Source organism: Rhinatrema bivittatum, chromosome 3 (genome assembly GCF_901001135.1).
Source record: "Rhinatrema bivittatum chromosome 3, aRhiBiv1.1, whole genome shotgun sequence".
Taxonomy (NCBI): domain Eukaryota; kingdom Metazoa; phylum Chordata; class Amphibia; order Gymnophiona; family Rhinatrematidae; genus Rhinatrema; species Rhinatrema bivittatum.
Window position 1 is genome coordinate 494,237,654 of NC_042617.1, and position 20,801 is coordinate 494,258,454.

The 20,801-nt window shown below is 48.3% G+C and overlaps 1 long non-coding RNA gene across 1 annotated transcript in view; it reads left to right on the forward strand.

Moving 5' to 3' along the window:
* LOC115088841 overlaps positions 1-20,516 on the forward strand; it is a 66,601-nt gene extending 46,085 nt beyond the window's left edge. The window contains exons 3-4 of the long non-coding RNA XR_003855926.1: positions 18,844-19,003; positions 20,283-20,516. This is a non-coding gene — a long non-coding RNA (uncharacterized LOC115088841). The remainder of the gene's footprint in view (positions 1-18,843; positions 19,004-20,282) is intronic.
* Positions 20,517-20,801: the final 285 nt, after the last annotated feature.

A 20,801-nucleotide genomic window follows, 5' to 3' on the forward strand; every position in this document is an offset into this window, starting at 1 on the left:
TTTCATCCGAACTGATAAGAAAACCCCAATTCTGCAGCCAAAAATCAGCTGCAAATACTTCCCCCATTAACTTTAATGGCAAACAAAAAACGAATGAAACTAATAAAACAAATTGGGGTCCCCACGAAATGAAAATATGAACCAAAACATTTTTTCCTTCTGCACATCCCTAGCACTCCCTATATCTCCTCCACCATACCTGCCTGCATGCCAGGTGCTGCCATGGGCCCAGACACTCTCCCTGCGGAGTCAGTGGCTTGGGCTACAGTGCCTGGACTTCCCTGGGAGGGGTTGGAACAATCCTTGCCTATTCTTTTGGGTGGTATTGTTCCTCTTGATGTTATCTGCGGCGAGCCTCCTTGAGCATCCAGTATCCCCTAACAAGTAAACATACCACAATACATTATGAGCCGGATTTTAAAAAGGCCCGGCAGCGGGCATAAAGCCCCATAACACGTGTAAGTCCCGGGGCTTTACAAAAGGGGAGCCAGGTTTGGGGCGGGGCCAGAGGCCTCCGCACGGCCACTGGGACCTGGGATCGCGTGCCAGCAGTTGGCCAGTGCACAACTACCTTCAGCCCCAGGGCTGAAGTAAGTTTTAAAACAAACAAAATAAGTAATCAAAGGTAGGGGGGAAAGGGCGGGGGAGGTAGGGAAAGGGAAAAAAAAGGCAGGGTGGGGGGTAGGAAAGTTCCCTCCAAGGCTGCTCCAATTTCGGAGCGGCCTGGGAGGGAATGGGGGAAGGCAGCATGACTCGCAGCAAGCTTGGCGCATGCAAGGTGTACAATTGTGCACCCCCTTGCTATGGGCCGACCCTGAATTTTATAACAGGTGCGCCTGCGTGCGCATGTTATAAAATCGGGTGTACATGTGCACGTGCCATGTAGCATGTGCGCGCGCCAAGTAAGATCTCATGATATTATAGACCTCTATCATATCCACCCTCAGTTGTCTTTTTTTCAAGCCCTAACCTCTTTAGTATTTCCTCACAGGGGAGCCTTTCCATCCCCTTTATCATTTTGGTTGCCCTTTTCTGTACCTTCTCCAATGCAACTATATCTTTTCTGAGATGCAGGGATCAGATTAGTACACAGTACTTAAGGTGCAGTCTCACCATGGAGTGATAGAGATGTATTATGACATTCTCCATTTTATTCAGCATTCCCTTCCTAATAATTCCTAAAATTCTTTTTGATTTTTTGACTGTCGCGGCCCACTGAGCCGACAATTTCAATGTATTATCCACTATGATGCCTAGATCATTTTCCTCGATGGTAACTCCTAAAATGGATCCTAACATCATGTAACTACTGCATGAGTTATTTTTCCCTATATGCATCACCTAGCACGTTTCCACATTAAATTTCATCTTCCATTTGGATGCCCAATTTTCCAATATCGCAAGGTCCTCCTGCAATTTATCACAATCCGCTTGTGACTTAACTACTCTGAATAATTTTGTATCATTTGCAATCTTGATTATTTTACTTGTCATATTCCTTTCCAGATCATATGTAATATATTGAAAAGCACTGGTCCAAGTACAGATCCCTGTGGTACTCCACTGCTTACCACTGAGAAAATGTGCCTATTTATTAGGGATGTGCAGAGCAAAAGTTTATGTCCATATGTCCATATGTCCAAAGGGGGTCCCATTTGCGGTCAATATGGACATAAACAGAATTCAATGAGTTGGGTATATGTCCATATGTCGCCCATTAAAGTCAATGGGGGAAGGAATTCCAGCCTATTTTTGGCTGCAGAATTGGGGTTTTCTTATCAATTGGCCCAGGAGAGAGTTCCCTTTCCTTTGTGCAGGGAAGGACTCCCTGGAAAGGGTCCACCCCTAGAGTTGGGTGTACCCGGTGTTTACATTGGCGTCCAGTGAATATCGTTGGCGTCTAGTGAATTCCGTTGGCATCTAGTGAATTCAGACTGTACTTACGCACTTCAGCTGATGACAAAGGAATTGGAGGATCTCTCAGAAATAAGAATACGTGTGGGAACACAAGGTCTGGATGAACAGGCAGGCACAGCAATGGAGTTAAAACACCAGTAGGAACACAAGGCCTGGATGAACAGGCACATCATTCGAGGACAGAGGTCAATTCCAGCTAGGGACACAAGGCCTGCATGAACAGGCACAGGAACTAGGTTAAAACACTGGTAGCTCGCCAGCATCTTTCTGATGCATGCTAGAATATTGGCAGCGGTATGGGCATGGTCCGTCAGGTGGGTGTGCAGTAAAGCCCATCTCCACCCTCATGCTTGTTCAGGGAAGGACTCCCTGGAACGGGTCCACCCCTAGAGTTGTGTGTACCCGGTGTTTACATTGGCGTCCAGTGAATATCGTTGGCGTCTAGTGAATTCCGTGGGCGTCTAGTGAATTCAGACTGTACTTACGCACTTCAGCTGATGACAAAGGAATTGGAGGATCTCTTAGAAATAAGAATACGTGTGGGAACACAAGGCCTGGATGAACAGGCACATCATTCGAGGACAGAGGTCAATCCCAGCTAGGGACACAAGGCCTGCATGAACAGGCACAGCAACCAGGTTAAAACACTTGTGGGAACACAAGGCCTGGATGAAGAGGCGCAGCAGTCGAGCACAGAGGTCAATCCCAGCTAGGGACATAAGGACTGGATGAACAGGAACAGCAACCAGGTTAAAACACTTGTGGGAACACAAGGCCTGGATGAAGAGGTGTAGCAGTCGAGCACAGAGGTCAATCCCAGCTAGGGACACAAGGCCTGGATGAACAGGAACAGCAACCAGGTTAAAACACTTGTGGGAACACAAGGCCTGGATGAACAGGCACAGCCACTGAGTTAAAACACCTGTGGGAACACAAGGCCTGGATGAACAGGCACCGCCACTGAGTTAAAACACCTGTGGGAACACAAGGCCTGGAAGAATGGGCACAGCAACTGAGTTAAAACACCTGTGGGAACACAAGGCCTGGATGAACACGCCACGGATACTCGGATAGTAATTTATTTTTTTTAATGTATTTATATTCTTATTCTAAAACGTTTCTAGCACTTCATACTTGATTACACTCAGGTGCTGTAGGTATTTCCCTATCCCCAGAGGAACACAAGGCCTGGATGATCACGGATACGCGGATAGTAAATTTTTGTTTTTAATGGATTTATATTCTTTTTTTAAAAAGTTTCTAGCACTTCATACTTGATTACACTCAGGTACTGTAGGTATTTCCCTATCCCCAGAGGAACACAAGGCCTGGAAGAACTATCAAACATAGGAATCAAAGGCACAGCTCTCAGTTGGTTCAAGTCGTTCCTAACAAACAGGTTTTACAAGATCAGAATTAACAACAAGGAATCTGACCCCATCCTATCAGACCAAGGCGTACCACATCCCTCTCTCCCACCCTGTTCAACATTTACCTCCTCCCCCTCTGCCATCTGCTATCACAACTCAAGCTTACTCATTACCTCTATGCAGATGACATCCAGATCCTCATCCCCATCACAGAATCAATTCAAAAAACCTTCGCCTTCTGGGAGAATTGTCTTCAACCAATTAAACAACTACTTTCCAACCTGAACCTGATTCTAAACTCCAGCAAAACAGAGATGCTACTTATTTCACACAACCCAAACACCTACTCACCTAGCCTTGCACAATCCACATCTTTAAACATGCATCTCTCTGCAGACGTCAGGAATCTAGGAGCATGGCTTGACAACCAACTTACCTTAAAAAAATTTGTAAACACCACCACCAAGGACTGCTTCTATAAACTACAAGTCCTAAAAAAGCTAAAACCACTCCTGCACTTCAATGACTTTCGCCTCGTTCTACAATCCATTATTTTTTCTAAACTCGATTACTGCAACGCAATCCTACTTTGCCTCCCCTCCACCAGGATCAAACCTGTACAGATGGTACAAAATGCCGCAGCCAGAATCCTAACTAACACTAATAAAAGAGACCATATCACCCCCATCTTGAGCAACCTCCACTGGCTACCCATCAAACAGAGAATCCTATTTAAAACCTTAACCATTATTCATAAAGCAATTCACAGCGTCGCACCTATATCACTACAAACTCAACTTCGTCCACACTTATCCTCCAGACCCATCAGAAGCGCCTACAAAGGCACCTTAGTCGCAACTCCAGCTAAATCAACACTAAGAAAAAGAGCACTCTCAACTGCGGGACCACACCAATGGAATGCTCTCCCACCAGACCTCCGCCTCGAACCCAGTCTACCAGAGTTCAAAAAAAAGTTAAAAACCTGGCTCTTCAGGCAAGCTTTCCAATTCCCAGAATGTAACAGAGTTAAAACACCTGTGGGAACACAAGTCCTGGAAGAACGGGCACAGCAACTGAGTTAAATCACCTGTGGGAACACAAGGCCTGGAAGAACGGGCACAGCAACTGAGTTAAAACACCTGTGGGAACACAAGGCCTGGATGAACACGGATACTCGGATAGTAAATTTTTTTTTTAATGGATTTACATTTTTTTTTTTTTAAGTTTATAGCACTTCATACTTGATGACACTCAGGTACTGTAGGTATTTCCTTATCCCCAGAGGAACACAAGGCCTGGATGAACAGGCACCGCCACTGAGTTAAAACACCTGTGGGAACACAAGGCCTGGATGAACCGACACCGCCACTGAGTTAAAACACCTGTGGGAACACAAGGCCTGGATGAACACGGATACTCGGATAGTAATTTTTTTTTTTTTAATGTATTTATATTCTTATTCGAAAACGTTTCTAGCACTTCATACTTGATTACACTCAGGTACTGTAGGTATTTCCTTATCCCCAGAGGAACACAAGGCCTGGATGAACAGGCACCGCCACTGAGTTAAAACACCTGTGGGAACACAAGGCCTGGATGAACCGACACCGCCACTGAGTTAAAACACCTGTGGGAACACAAGGCCTGGATGAACACGGATACTCGGATAGTAATTTTTTTTTTTTTAAATGTATTTATATTCTTATTCGAAAACGTTTCTAGCACTTCATACTTGATTACACTCAGGTACTGTAGGTATTTCCCTATCCCCAGAGGAACACAAGGCCTGGATGAACAGGCACAGCCACTGAGTTAAAACACCTGTGGGAACACAAGGCCTGGATGAACAGGCAGGCACAGCAATGGAGTTAAAACACCAGTAGGAACATGGATGAACACTGATATTCGGATAGTAAATTTTTTTTTTATGGATTTATATTCTTTTTTTAAAAAGTTTATAGCACTTCATTTATTTATTTTTCATTTTTATATACTGACATTCTTGTATTCAATGCAAATCATACTTGATTACACTCAGGTACTGTATGTATTTCCCTATCCCCAGAGGAACACAAGGCCTGGAGGAACGGGCACAGCAACGGAGTTAAAACACATGTGGGAACACAAGGTCTGGTAAACAGGCACATCGTTCGAGTACAGAGGTCAATCCCCGCTAGGGACACAAGGCCTGGAGGAACAGGCACATGAACTAGGTTAAAACACTTGTGGGAACACAAGGCCTGGATGAAGAGGCACATCATTCGAGGACAGAGGTCAATCCCACATAGGGACACAAGCCGCGGAGGAAAAGAAACTAACCAGGATTCCCTCAGTAAAGGCGAGTGAAGAGGGAAGAGCCCAGCGCCGAATCTCCGCCACTCCGGGATCGGGGATCTGAACCCGACTCCCTTTCTATCGGCCCAGGGCGACGGAGGCCATCGCCCGTCCCTTCCGAACGGCTCTCGCCTATCTCTTAGGACCGACTGACCCATGTTGAACTGCTGTTCACATGGAACCCTTCTCCACTTCGGCCTTCACAGTTCTCATTTGAATATTTGCTACTACCACCAAGATCTGCACCCGCGGCGGCTCCACCCGGGCCCTCGCCCCGGGCTTCCGTGCCCACCGCGGCGGCCCTCCTACTCGTCGCGGCTTAGCAACGTCGACCCATAAATATTCTGGGTTTGGTATGTTGATACATAAAGATTTCCATTTAGAACTGAAACAGTCTTAATAAAAATGGTTAATATAAAAAAAAAAAAACACTTGTGGGAACACAAGGTCTGGAGGAACAGGCACATCATTCGAGGACAGAGGTCAATCCCCGCTAGGGACAAAAGGCCTGGAGGAACAGGCACATGAACTAGGTTAAAACACTTGTGGGAACACAAGGCCTGGATGAACAGGCAGGCACAGCAATGGAGTTAAAACACCAGTAGGAACACAAGGCCTGGATGAACAGGCACATCGTTCGAGTACAGAGGTCAATCCCCGCTAGGGACACAAGGCCTGGATGAACAGGCACATCATTCGAGGACAGAGGTCAATCCCACCTAGGGACACAAGGCCAGGCCTGGATGAACAGGCACAGCAGCAACTGAGTTAAAACACTTGTGGAAACACAAGGTCTGGATGAACAGGCAGGCACAGCAATGGACTTAAAACACCAGTAGGAACACTAGGCCTGGATGAAGAGGCACATCATTCGAGGACAGAGGTCAATCCCAGCTAGGGACACAAGGCCTGGAGGAACAGGCACATGAACTAGGTTAAAACACTTGTGGGAACACAAGGCCTGGATGAACAGGCACATCATTCGACGACAGAGGTCAATCCCACCTAGGGACACAAGCCGCGGAGGAAAAGAAACTAACCAGGATTCCCTCAGTAAAGGCGAGTGAAGAGAGAAGAGCCCAGCGCCGAATCCCTGCCCGTCCGGCGGGCGCGGGAAATGTGGCGTACGGAAGACCGCCTCCTCGGCGCCGCTCGGGGGCCCAAGTCCTTCAGATCGAGGCTCAGCCCGCGGACGGTGTTAGGCCGGTAGCGGCCCCCGGCACACCGGGACCGGGTCTTCTCGGAGTAGGGTTGTTTGGGAATGCAGGCCAAAGCGGGTGTTAAGCTCCATGTAAGGCTAAATACCGGCACGAGACCGATCAAACAGCTAGTAGCAATAGGAATCTCTGGATTGGCGCTCGCCTGGTTCAAATCGTTTCTAACCAACAGAGGTTATAAGGTAAAAATCCAGAACAAAGAATCACCACGCCACGACTCGGCCATCGGAGTCCCACAAGGTTCCTCTTTATCCCCTACACTCTTTAATATTTACCTCCTACCACTCTGCCGACTCCTTACCAACCTCAATTTAATACACTTTCTCTATGCAGACGACATCCAGATCCTTATCCCCATCAAAGAATCATACTCGAAATCCCTCGAATACTGGGATTCCTGTCACCTAGAAATCAAAAGCCTCCTCAACAGTCTAAATCTGGTACTAAACTCCTCTAAAACTGAAGTATTACTCATAACTCCTGACAACAATCTCACAGCTTGTCTCCCAACCAACCAACCTACAAACTACTCATGTGAGGGATCTAGGTGTGCTAATCGACCATTAACTGAACTTCAAAGCCCACATCAATAAAACCACCAAAGACTGCTTCTATAAACTGCAAGTTTTAAAAAGGATAAGACCACTCTTCCTCGCCAATGACTTCAGAACCATCCTCCAAGCCCTCATTTTCTACTACTGCAACTCTACATTACTTGGACTCCCTTCCTCATACACAAAACCACTCCAAATGGTTCAAAACGCAGCAGCCCGTCTACTAACAAACACTAGGAAAAGAGACCACATTTCCCCAGTCCTAAAAGACCTCCACTGGTTACCAATTCAGTTCAGAGTCATTTACAAATCCATCACCTTCATATAAAAAATCATTCACCAACACACCATAATCGACCTACAAATTCCTCTCCGTTTATACAAATGCACAAGACCGACCAGGGAAGCCTACAGAGGATGCCTCCTTGTTCCACCCACCAAAACCACTAATCCCAGCACCTTAAGAGATCGAGCCCTTTCCACAGCAGGCCCACCGTTATGGAACTCCATCCCCCCAGATCTCAGAAATGAATCTTGCCTCCTAACCTTTCGTAAAAGACTCAAGACATGGCTTTTCAGGCAAGCCTTCCCGAACTCCACCTAACACGCACCATCAATAAATTCTCTGCTGAGAAGCTTTATATATATTGGACTCCATATTTATATTGTACTCTTGTATATTTATTAGGGATGTGAATCGTTTTAGGACGATTAAAATTATCGTCCGATAATTTTAATATCGTCTTAAACCGTTATGGAACACAATACAATACAGATTCTAACGATTTATCGTTATAAATCGTTAGAATCGTGAGCCGGCACATTAAAACCCCCTAAAACCCACCCCCGACCCTTTAAATTAAATCCCCCACCCTCCCGAACCCCCCCCCAAATAGCTTAAATAACCTGCGGGTCCAGCGGCGGTCCGGAACGGCAGCGGTCCGGAACGGGCTCCTGCTCCTGCATCTTGTCGTCTTCAGCCGGCGCCATTTTCCAAAATGGCGCCGAAAAATGGCGGCGGCCATAGACGAAAAAGATTGGACGGCAGGAGGTCCTTCCGGACCCCCGCTGGACTTTTGGCAAGTCTCGTGGGGGTCAGGAGGCCCCCCACAAGCTGGCCAAAAGTTCCTGGAGGTCCAGCGGGGGTCAGGGAGCGATTTCCCGCCGCGAATCGTTTTCAGTACGGAAAATGGTGCCGGCAGGAGATCGACTGCAGGAGGTCGTTCAGCGAGGCGCCGGAACCCTCGCTGAACGACCTCCTGCAGTCGATCTCCTGCCGGCGCCATTTTCCGTACGAAAACGATTCGCGGCGGGAAATCGCTCCCTGACCCCCGCTGGACCTCCAGGAACTTTTGGCCAGCTTGTGGGGGGCCTCCTGACCCCCACGAGACTTGCCAAAAGTCCAGTGGGGGTCCGGAAGGACCTCCTGCCGTCCAATCTTTTTCGTCTATGGCCGCCGCCATTTTCGGCGCCATTTTGGAAAATGGCGCCGGCTGAAGACGACAAGATGCAGGAGCAGGAGCCCGTTCCGGACCGCTGCCGTTCCGGACCGCCGCTGGACCCGCAGGTTATTTAAGTTATTTGGGGGGGGGTTCGGGAGGGTGGGGGATTTAATTTAAAGGGTCGGGGGTGGGTTTTAGGGGGTTTTAGTGTGCCGGTTTTTCGATTTTTCGATTTTTCGATTTTTAACGAATTTTAACGATTTTTCACGATATTTTACCCCCCCAAACGGCAACAATACGATTCCCTCCCCCTCCCAGCCGAAATCGATCGTTAAGACGATCGAGGACACGATTCACATCCCTAATATTTATATTGTACACATGTATATAATTTTTAACCTCCTCTATCTCTCTTTATTTCTTACACTCCCAGTACATTAGCCCCTGTTAATTGTAACTGCATCTCTTCACCACGTGTACTGTATTTATGTTTTAGGTTGTTTTCTTTGCACCCCCTGTTTTCTGTAAACCGACATCATGTGAACGATTTCATGAATGCCGGTATAAAAAAACCTTAAATAAATTAAATAAATAAGTAAGTACCACAAGGGAAAGTTGAAAACAACTTTGAAGAGAGAGTTCAAGAGGGCGTGAAATTGTAAAGAGGTAAATGGGTGGGGTCCGTGCAGTCCGCCTGCAGGATTCAAACCGGCGGGTTCGGTCGGACCGGGGTTTCGGCGGATCCCCCACCCACACCCCTTTCGCGGGGGTTGGGGGGGGGGGCGGGGAACGCCTCCCGGAGGGCCCCGGCCCACGCAGGGTGCATTTCCTCCGCGGCGGTGCGCCGCGACCGGCTACGGGTCGGCTGGGAAGGCCCGGGGGGGGCAGGTGGCCCGCCGCTCCGGCAGCTCGTGTTATAGTCCCCCCCCCCCCCCCCGGCAGCAGCTTCGCCGTTTCTCCCGGACAAGGGTCCACCTCCAAGTTCAACAATTTCTTCCTCTTTACTTTGTCTGTCGAGGCTTGACGTCTCTACAAGGGTTTGACCTCGATTGCTGTGCCCAGCGCCTGCTGATTAATACCGCTCTTGCCGTATTTCAAGAATGCCGGTATAAAAAAACCTTAAATAAATAAAATAAATAAGTAAAGTACCGAAAGGGAAAGTTGAAAACAACTTTGAAGAGCGAGTTCAAGAGGGCGTGAAAGTGTAAAGAGGTAAATGGGTGGGGTCCGTGCAGTCCGCCCGCAGGATTCAACCCGGCGGGTTCGGTCGGACTGGGGTTTCGGCGGATCCCCCACCCTCACCCCTTTCGCGGGGGTTGGGGGGGGCGGGGAACGCCTCCCGGAGGGCCCCGGCCCCTGCAGGACGCATTTTCTCCGCGGCGGTGCGCCGCGACCGGCTACGGGTTGGCTGGGAAGGCCCGGGGGGGCAGGTGGCCCGCCGCTCCGGCGGCGCGTGTTATAGCCCCCCCCCCGGCAGCAGCTTCGCCGTTTCCCCCGGACAAGGGTCCACCTCCAAGTTCAACAATTTCTTCCTCTTTACTTTGTCTGTCGATGCTTGACGTCTCTACAAGGGTTTGACCTCGATTGCTGTGCCCAGCGCCTGCTGTTTAATACCGCTCTTGCCGTATTTCAAGAATGCCGGTATAAAAAAACCTTAAATAAATAAAATAAATAAGTAAGTACCGTAAGGGAAATTTGAAAACAACTTTGAAGAGAGAGTTCAAGAGGGCGTGGAATTGTAAAGAGGTAAATGGGTGGGGTCCGTGCAGTCCGCCCGCAGGATTCAACCCGGCGGGTTCGGTCGGACCGGGGTTTCGGCGGATCCCCCACCCCCACCCCTTTCGCAGGGGTTGGGGGGGGCGGGGAACGCCTCCCGGAGGGCCCCGGCCCCCGCATGGCGCATTTCCTCCGCGGCGGTGCGCCGCGACCGGCTACGGGTCGGCTGGGAAGGCCCAGGGGGTCAGGTGGACCGCCGCTCCGGCGGCGCGTATTATAGCCCCCCCCCCCGGCAGCAGCTTCACCGTTTCCCCCGGACAAGGGTCCACCTCCAAGTTCAACAATTTCTTCCTCTTTACTTTGTCTGTTGATGCTTGACGTCTCTACAATGGTTTGACCTCGATTGCTGTGCCCAGCGCCTGCTGTTTAATACCGCTCTTGCCGTATTTCAAGAATGCCGGTATAAAAAAACCTTAAATAAATAAAATAAATAAGTAAGTACCGCAAGGGAAAGTTGAAAACAACTTTGAAGAGCGAGTTCAAGAGGGCGTGAAAGTGTAAAGAGGTAAATGGGTGGGGTCCGTGCAGTCCGCCTGCAGGATTCAACCCGGCGGGTTCGGTCGGACCGGGGTTTCGGCGGATCCCCCACCCCCACCCCTTTCGCGGGGGTTGGGGGGGTGGGGAACGCCTCCCGGAGGGCCCCGGCCCACGCAGGGCGCATTTCCTCCGCGGCGGTGCGCCGCGACTGGCTACGGGTCGGCTGGGAAGGCCCAGGGGAGGGGCAGGTGGCCCGCCGCTCCGGCGGCGCGTGTTATAGCCCCCCCCCCGGCAGCTGCTTCGCCGTTTCCCCCGGCGTTTCCTCCTTCCCCTTTGCCAACTGTTAACTTGTCTTAACCTCATTCACTACATCTATGCAGACGATGTTCAGATTCTTATTCCCATAACAGAATCTATTAAAAAGCTATCGCATTCTGGAACAGCAGCTTACAAGAAGCCATCACTAATGTCCTCAACAGTCTAAACCTGGTCCTCAATGCCTCTAAGACAGAACTCCTCTTCATTTCCTCCAACCAAGAAAACCTCCCGTCTCAGATCCATCACAAACACCTTCTCACCCACACTCATGTGAGAGACCTTGGAGTAATTATAGACAACCGTCTTCACCTAAAGAATATGATGAAAACCACAACTAAAGAGTGCTTCTACAGACTTCAGGTGTTAAAAGGACTCAAACCTCTCCTATATTTTCATGACTTCAGGACTGTTCTCAAATACCTAATATTTGGCAAAATTGACTACTGCAGCGCTCTCCTCATTGGCCTACCCAACTCTACAACCAAGCCCTTACAGATGATACAGAATGCCGCAGCGAGAATTTTGACAAGCACCAACCAGAGAGACCATATTACGCCCATCCTCCGTAATTTGCACTGGTTACCAGTCAGTCACAGGGCTCTACACAAAGCTATAACTCTAATTCACAAATCAATTCATAGCCTCCTCCATCTCGACCTCAAATTCCCACTCAAACTCCACACTTCCAACAGACCAATGAGAGAAACCTACAAAGGAGCACTACAAGCCCCACCATCTAAAGCCACACGACTCATCTCTACCAGAGACTGAGCTTTTCCTACAGCAGGTCCAGCCATCTGGAACCACCTTCCTGCAGAACTCAGAATGGAACCGTGCCTACCAACATTTAAAAACAAACTCAAAACTTGGCTCTTCTTACAAGCCTTCCCTGATCCTTCAAACTTTCACTAGATAAGTACAACTACTCTGTTTTGAATATGGAACTTTGCCCCTCCAATATTCTCCTCATTTACTAGTTTGCTACCCTACTTAATATGCACTTCAGCTGATGACAAAGGAATTGGAAGATCTCTCAGAAATAATAATACGTGTGGGAACACAAGGTCTGGATGAACAGGCAGGCACAGCAATGGACTTAAAACAGCATTAGGAACACAAGGCCTGGAGGAACAGGCACATTATTCGAGGACAGAGGTCAATCCCACCTAGGGACACAAGCCACATTGGAAAAGAAACTAACCAGGATTCCCTCAGTAACGGCGAGTGAAGAGGGAAGAGCCCAGCGCCGAATCTCCGGCACTCCGGGTTCGGGGATCTGAACCCGACTCCCTTTCGATCGGCCCAGGGCGACGGAGGCCTTCGCCCGTCCCTTCCGAACGGCTCTCGCCTATGTCTTAGGACCGACTGATCCATGTTGATCTGCTGTTCACATGGAACCCTTCTCCACCTCGGCCTTCAAGAAGAATGCTCAGTCTGTTTAAAATAACAAAATAACAGACCCACTCAAGGACCATGCTCAGTCTGTTTAAAATAACAACATGGAACAGCCCAGCTAGGGACACAAGGCCTGGAGGAACAGGCAGGCACAGCAATGGAGTTAAAACACCAGTAGGAACACAAGGCCTGGATGAACAGGCACACCCATGGAGTTAAAACACCTGTGGGAACACAAGGCCTGGATGAACGGGCACAGCAACGGAGTTAAAACACTTGTGGGAACACAAGGCCTGGATGAACAGGCACATCATTCGACGACAGAGGTCAATCCCAGCTAGGGACACAAGGCCTGGAGGAACAGGCACAACCATGGAGTTAAAACACCTGTGGGAACACAAGGCCTGGATGAACGGGCACAGCAATGGAGGTATAACACTTGTAGGAACACAAGGGCTGCACAGTAGACGCCGGTCAGGCACAGCGATTCACGTCAAGAACATGTGCTGCAGTGCTTACATTATCTTGAGCATAGGAGGCAATTGGAGCTGCTGCAAGGCTTTCAATAGCTTTTATTCATCTTGCCATTCACAAGGAAAATCTGGAAAGCCAAGCAATGGCAGGTTTACTTTCAAGAACACTAGCATTTCCATCAAGTCTGGTGACAGCCTTGAGCGGTGAGGGCTCATGATATCCCCTGTCATTGAAAAGACACGTTCACTGGGCACACTGGTTGGTGGACATGACAGATATCCTTCAGCCACTTTGGCTAGGTGTGGCCAGACAGTGGACTTGTGTGCCCAATATGCCAGCGGATCTGTCTGCGTGTTCTCTATCGGCTCTGAGAGATACCGTGTCACTGACAGCTGTGCTGCTGTCTCCTCCTGTGCTTGGGAGGGCTGAGAGTCACTCGATCCAGTTACTTTCTCTCTCGCCTGTTGCACAACTGATGAATCTTTATGGCCGACATGCCTTGGGCGTTCTGACGTGGAGGAGGAGGTACTAATAATACTATCTGTCGCTGACACAGTGCTTCTCCTGCCAGGGCTAGCAGCAGCACAACTCTGTGACGTGCCTGCTGTTTCCACCTCTGCTTGAAGCCTAATCTGTCTCCGCCTATGGCGCTCCTCATCACGGACCTTTGCTAACAACAGCTCCTTCACAAATGACAGACAATTGGTCTGTAGGGCGAGTTTACCTTTCACACGGGGATCACAGACAGAGGCGAGCATGTATGTGCTGTCCTCTGTTAAAGGCCTTAATCTGTCTTTCACCTGCTGCTGCAAAACGTCCACACACTGCAGCACCTCAGCAGTCATTCCCTCTTTGCGTTTAAAGCCCTCCAAATGGTCATCCAGGAATTTCACTATAGGGATAATGTCAGCCAAGGTGGAACTTCTGGAACTCAGCTCCTCCGTGACATCCTTGAAGGGCTGCAGGATTTGTACCAGCTGACTCATGACTAACCAATCGTGATGCCCTAGGGGATTCTGCACACCTATGCCTATTGTACCAGAAAGTTCATGAAGGGGTGTCTGCAGCTCCAGTAACCTCTCCAGCATCATAAAGGTGGAATTCCACCCGGTGGCAACGTCTTGAATGACACGCTTCTGAGGCATATCCAAATCAGTCTGCTTTTCTCGGGGAACCTGCCCCGCCCTGACACTTCTTTGGAAGTGTGCTGCTATGTTCCTGCACTTGTGTATTAACCTACGCAGGTATTCAGTCTCCTTGTCCTTGGACTCCAAGCCCAGACCTGACTTCACTACCAGATGCAGAGTGTGTGCAAAACATCGGATGTTCTTAAACCGCCCATCGCTTATTGCCTTAACCATGTTTGCACCGTTGTCTGTGACAAAAAAGCCTGCCCGCGTTTTACTGTCTCGCTGGTGTACTTGCCAGCTCGCCAGCATCTTTCTGATGCATGCTAGAATATTGGCAGCGGTATGGGCATGGTCCGTCAGGTGGGTGTGCAGTAAAGCCCACCTCCACCCTGATGCTTGTTCAGTAATAGAGCTACTGGCTGCCCCTGCCTCTGCCATGTCCCACCAGTGTGCTGTCAGAGAGAGGTAAGAGTGTGCAGCGTTCATGGCGGTCCAGATATCGCAGGTGAAATGCACTCTTCCGTCTGCCTTACCTAGCAGTGCTTGCAAGCGACTGAGACAGTGCTTGTACAGGCTGGGGATGACCTTTCTACTAAATGTGGTTCTGGAGGGGACTTTGTAATTTGGAAGTACGACCTTCAAAAAACGTTTGAAACCCACATTCTCCACTAACTGCAGGGGCTGGTCATCAAGGGCAATCATTTCCCCAATGCTCCTGGTTACAACTTTTGAGGCTGCCTGCCTCCTACCCCGGGATAGCGTTAGCGCACTCCACCCCATTTCCTCCATGGTGCATTGTCGCTTCTGCCACGTGTCAGTGGGTTGCTGGCCTGCCGCCTGACTGCTAGAAGGGTATGAGGGCGTGGGCTGACTCTGCTGCTTTCCTACCACTGCACCCTGGTTGGAAGGGGAAGGGGTCCCCCAACGGAAACTGGCACCATCCCCAGATGGCAGTAATCTTGTTGGGTGTTGCCTCTTTATATGATGCTCCATGCCAAAATTTGATAGATGTCCCAGTTGCTTGCCTCTGCTAATATCCCTGGCACAGTAATTACACCGAGCATAACGCGGGTCTTCCGTCACTTTAAAATGTGCCCAGATCGCAGATTTCTTTTGTGATCCTCCTCTCTTTCCTACCCTGGGGGTGGATGGTGGCACTGGAGTTGAGGTACTACTGGGTGTGGGTGGTGCACCCACTGCACCCGGCGAAGCAATGCCAGCGGGGGCAACAGTCACCCTCTGTCTCCCTTCTGACAGCTCTTCCTCCTCCTCGATATCAGTGGAATGTCTCCCCTGCCGCAGAATTCTGGAGGTGGAGGCTAAAACAGGACTAACTGACAATTCTACCGAAGATTGCTCAGGTATTACATCTTCCGTTTCTGATGAGAATCCCATCCAAGAAGATTCTTCTTCTGAATCAGAAGCTAACAGTGCCAGCGCTACCTTGTCAGCGTGAAGTTTTGCAGGACACTTCTGTCCCCTGGCTGCTCTTGGGTGTGTAACTTTTGTCTGGCTAGACTCTGCCTCCTCTTCACTCTCCTCCAAAACTAGTGCCAGAAACACGTGGTGGCAATTGCAAAGTTTCATGGTCTGATTTCTTTTTTTTTGCCATGGAACTGCCATCCCCTACAAAGACGTTTGATTGCAACAGTTGCCTTTTTAGCTGTACTGGTGGTGTTGCACTGGTGTCTTTTGCGGTGTCTCCGCTGCCATTCCCACTAAGTCGCTTGCATCTCTCTTTCCCTGACATTATGGATTTAATGTCAATGAGTACTAGTGGTAACACTGCCCACTGTCCCACAATAATAATGTTCAGTCTGTTTAAAATAACAAAATGAACAGACCCACTCAAGAATGCTCAGTCTGTTTAAAATAACAAAATTTAAAAGAACCACTCAAGGACAATGTTAAGTCTGTTTAAAAATAGCAAATTCAACAGACTGGCTGAAGGCCAATGTTCACTGTTTACAATGCCCACTGCCTGCCTGGCAATGCACGGAATGTCTCTATCTGTGTGCAGTCCACACACAGGTCACGTAGATATGAGGCAGAGTAGTGCCAGCCCTGGCACTGCCCACCCAGCTCAGAACCACTCAAGGACAATGCTAAGTCTGTTTAAAAATAGCAAATTCAACAGACTGGCTGAAGGCCAATGTTCACTGTTTACAATGCCCACTGCCTGCCTGGCAATGCACGGAATGTCTCTGTCTGTGTGCAGTCCACACACAGGTCACGTAGATATGAGGCAGAGTACTGCCAGCCCTGGCACTGCCCACCCAGCTCAGAACCACTCAAGGACAATGCTAAGTCTGTTTAAAAATAGCAAATTCAACAGACTGGCTGAAGGCCAATGTTCACTGTTTACAATGCCCACTGCCTCACTGCCTGCCTGCCAATGCACTGAATGTCTCTGTTTGTGTGCAGTGAACACAGAAGTAGCTTGCTTTTACGTAGATATGAGGCAGAGTACTGCCAGCCCTAGCAGCACTGCACACCCAGCACAGAACCAGTCAAGGACGTTTTTTTTTTTTTTTTACCTAACACAAAATCCGTTCTGTGTTGTCTATCAAATCTGGTTCTCTTTCTGGTTCAGTTCTGTGTTGTCTATCAAATCTGGTTCTGGTTCTGGTTCTGCTTCTATTTCTGCTTGCCTGCACCTGCCACCCAGCCCACCTCCCCACAGAATCGCTGACAATGTCCGTGAGCCCTCGTGCTGCTGCTGCTTTTATAGTGCTGGCTCGTCAGGAAATCCTCAGAGAAGCACTGAATGACAGCGCGATTCGCTGCATTCAGTGCTTCTCTGAAAACGTGAATGCAGATTCGCTGCGTTCCGGTATCCATGCCGACCTGTCCAACCCTTACCTGTGAGTCACTGCGACTCACAGGGAGGGGTCAGACAGGTTGGCATGGTTACCGCAGGGGCGCCGCCATTTTGAGGTAAGCCGGGGCTCCGAGCTCGCAGCTAATGGCGGCGAGAAAGCGCGCGCATGGCGGTTCGCCGTATCCAACATAGCTATGTTGAATATGTTGGAAATCCGCTCGTATACGCCCCATCACTTTTTTAAGTTAAAAAAAAAATATGCGTAGCGTTTTACATATGCGGTCAATACGAATGCACACCCCTACTATTTATCCTAATCTCTGTTTCCTGTCTTTTAACCAGTATGTAACCCATGAAAGGACATCGCCTCCTATCCCATGAATTTTAGTTTTTTTAGAAGCTCATGAGGGACTGTTAAACGCCTTCTGAAAATGCAAATACTGAATAGGAATAACCATTGCAGTCACATACTACTTGTGCTACTTCTCATGTAGTATACATTATTTTATGTCCTTGTAATTGTATATGTGTAGTTAAAACAATGTGTGCTGTTAGAATAAGGATCGCTGAGCACTAAAGCTCGATTTGGTGCAATTGTATAGATGCACCGCTTACATCTCATTGAACAAATCAGGGTCTTTCAATTAGTGATTTAAGGCCTTTGGTACTGCAACAGGTCACTTTCTAATATGGAGGAGAACAAAAGTGGGAAATTTGAACTGGGTTCTCTTAGCCCTGTGGGCTTTAATAATAGAATGAAGTGGGAGTGTTCCTTTAAGGATTTATTATCAATAAGAGTGTTTCCATTTCTACCAATTCAATCGATGGGTTTGAATTTTTACATCAAGTATTGTTACGCTCGGCCAGCTGCATTCACGTCCCACAGCTGGCTGCCCTCATCATCCTGCAGAGCCAATTTTACTTCCCAGAAGACATGGCCGACCTCCTAGAATGCTACCATGTTGCACCGGGACACTATGTGATCATCTGCTTAGGCGCACATGCATGCAGCAGTTGTGTCTTTAAATGGTCAGCGGCGGGGAAATCCTTCTTTAGATGCCTCAGCAACAGGTTCCTTGGACTCTGTCCTGAAGCTTGCTCCTGGATTGTCTTCTGATGTGACCGGGTTTGCCCTTGCCTCTCTTCTTACTGTTTTCCGCCTGCCCTGAATTGGATTGTTCTTTAGATCTATCTTGCTTGCTGCCTGTACCAGACCATGGTTTGCTTCTCGTCTTGCTGTTCACTGCCTGCCCTGACTTGGACTGTTCATCATCTCTCTTGCTTACCGTCTGCCCAGATCTCAGATCATCTCATGCCTTGCTTTCGACCAGCGATACCTGCTGATGGTGAGGACCTTTGGGGTTCTTCTCCGAAGGTTGCACCAATCTCATCTCAGCTTAAGGGTTCACATGAATAACAAGTATTTAAGATCATGTGATTGTATGTTTTTCTGTAGTATACACTCAAAATGTCTGTTACAAAGTATTATTACATTGTGGTTTTAATGAAAAAGTTAACAAAGAAAAAAATTATAAAAAAAGATCATGTGATATGGGTACCTGGCCAGTATCCTGTTGTTTGGATCATGTCTTACTGTTCTGTCTGTTCTCAACATCAGGAACAAGGATGACGAGCAAACTTGGGAAGTGATTTTTTTCTGTTGAACCAGAAGTCTCACCTGTGGAACGGACGCGTTGCCCAGGACTTTTCCTGAACACTGAGGCTCCTGTTTTTGTCTGAAATACGGGGCTTCCCAGCCTGATGTTTGACGAGATGTGGTAAGGACTGTTTGTACATTAAAGTGTTCGGTGTTCTGGTGATGTGATAGCTGACGTCAGATTTCAGTGTTACATATGTACATCTATCTTATATCTGTATATACAATTATTTAGTTAATATAGTATTCTTTTCTATTGTGTGTATACTGTCTTTTGGCCATTAATTCTTGGTTGAAACATTTGGCTCAATTGGCAAGATGTCTTTATTTAGAAAGAAAGACAAAAAGACATGGGAAAAAACTAGTGAAGTATCGGGCCGATACAGTACAGTGCGCTCCAACCCTCTATTGGACGCGCGTTTTCGACGAGCTAGCGTTACCCCTTATTCAGTAAGGGGCCGAAAACGCGCTTCCAACCTCCCAAACCTAATAGCGCCCGCAACATGCAAATGCATGTTGATGGCCCTATTAGGTATTCCCGTTTGATTCAGAAAACAAAATGTGCAGCCAAGCCGCACATTTTGCTTTCAGAAATTAGCGCCTACCCAAAGGATTTTCTGTGCAGGGCAGTCTGCTGGCTGGCTGGCGATATTAAGTCGGAGGTCCGGAAAGTTACCAAAAGTGAAAAAAATAAATAAATAAAATTTGAAGTTGGCCCGCGGCTCGCGGGTCGAAAATCGTACGCTCGATTTTGCTGGTGTCTGGTTTCCGAACTCGTGGCTGTCAGCGGGCTCGAGAACCGACACCAGTGCTAGGAGGCGCTAGGAGGCGCTAGGGATGCGCTAGTGTCCCTTGCACCTCCTTTTGCCTGTTATACCGCCGGGCCTAATTTGAATAGTTAATCGCGCGCACTAGAGAGCGGGCATTCTCCCGCTCTCCCATGGACTTTACTGTATCGACTCGTTAGTGAGGTAAAAGACTTCCTTGATATCCCGGGATAAGAGAATCAACCGTGTAAAATGTTAACGGAACAATGGGGTTGTAATACGGGTCTATGTAAAAACTGAGAATGGAAGGTGAAAGTTTATATGAGCCTTTGTGTCTGTGTTTCCCTTGATCTTTTAGTGTGAAGGACTGATTTGTTTATGTTGGGGACCATCTAGCTTGTGTTAAGAATGTTTCTTATATTCTGAAAAATGCAGGATAGAGCATAAGAAAACCTATTGAGTACAGAATATTCTGTGTGTATTTAACTTTAGCATTATGTGGCAACAGAAGGTGTCATTTGTTAAGAATACAGAATCGCGCACGCAGGGAGACCGGGCGTGCGCCTGCTCTCCCGTGGACTTTACTGAATCGGCCCGTTTGTATCTGAGATTTTTTTTTTTTTTTTTTTACAGATTTAGAAGAATAAAAGCTGCTGTACTGGACAAATTGTAAAACCTGACAAGTGTCATGGGTCATGTATGACGTCCCTCACAGGAGGGTAGTCCAGTGCAGCACTATCCCTGAATCTCTCCCTCCACAGGGATCTCCGCTGCTGGGCTCCGCTGTCCTTCGCTTTTCAAGACCAGACCCTCCAAGCCTCTACAGAGCCTGCACTTGTTCTGGGGAACTGCCTGGCAGCCAGTCCAGCCAAGCTCCCAGCAAATAAACACAAAAACAGTTTGTAGTCACAATATATCAGTCTTTTCCTTTTCTATAGTTCCCACTGACGACCACAGGTGGGCCACAAAAACTCACCAAGGGTTTATTTATTTATTTATTTATTTATTTTCTTTTACTATACCGATGCTCAAGACCAGGTCTTATCATACCAGTTTACAATGTAACAGAGGGGAAACCAATTAACATCTAGTTAGAAAGTAAAGTTACATTAAACAGGGAGCATAAAACATGGGAGATGGAAGACAGGACAG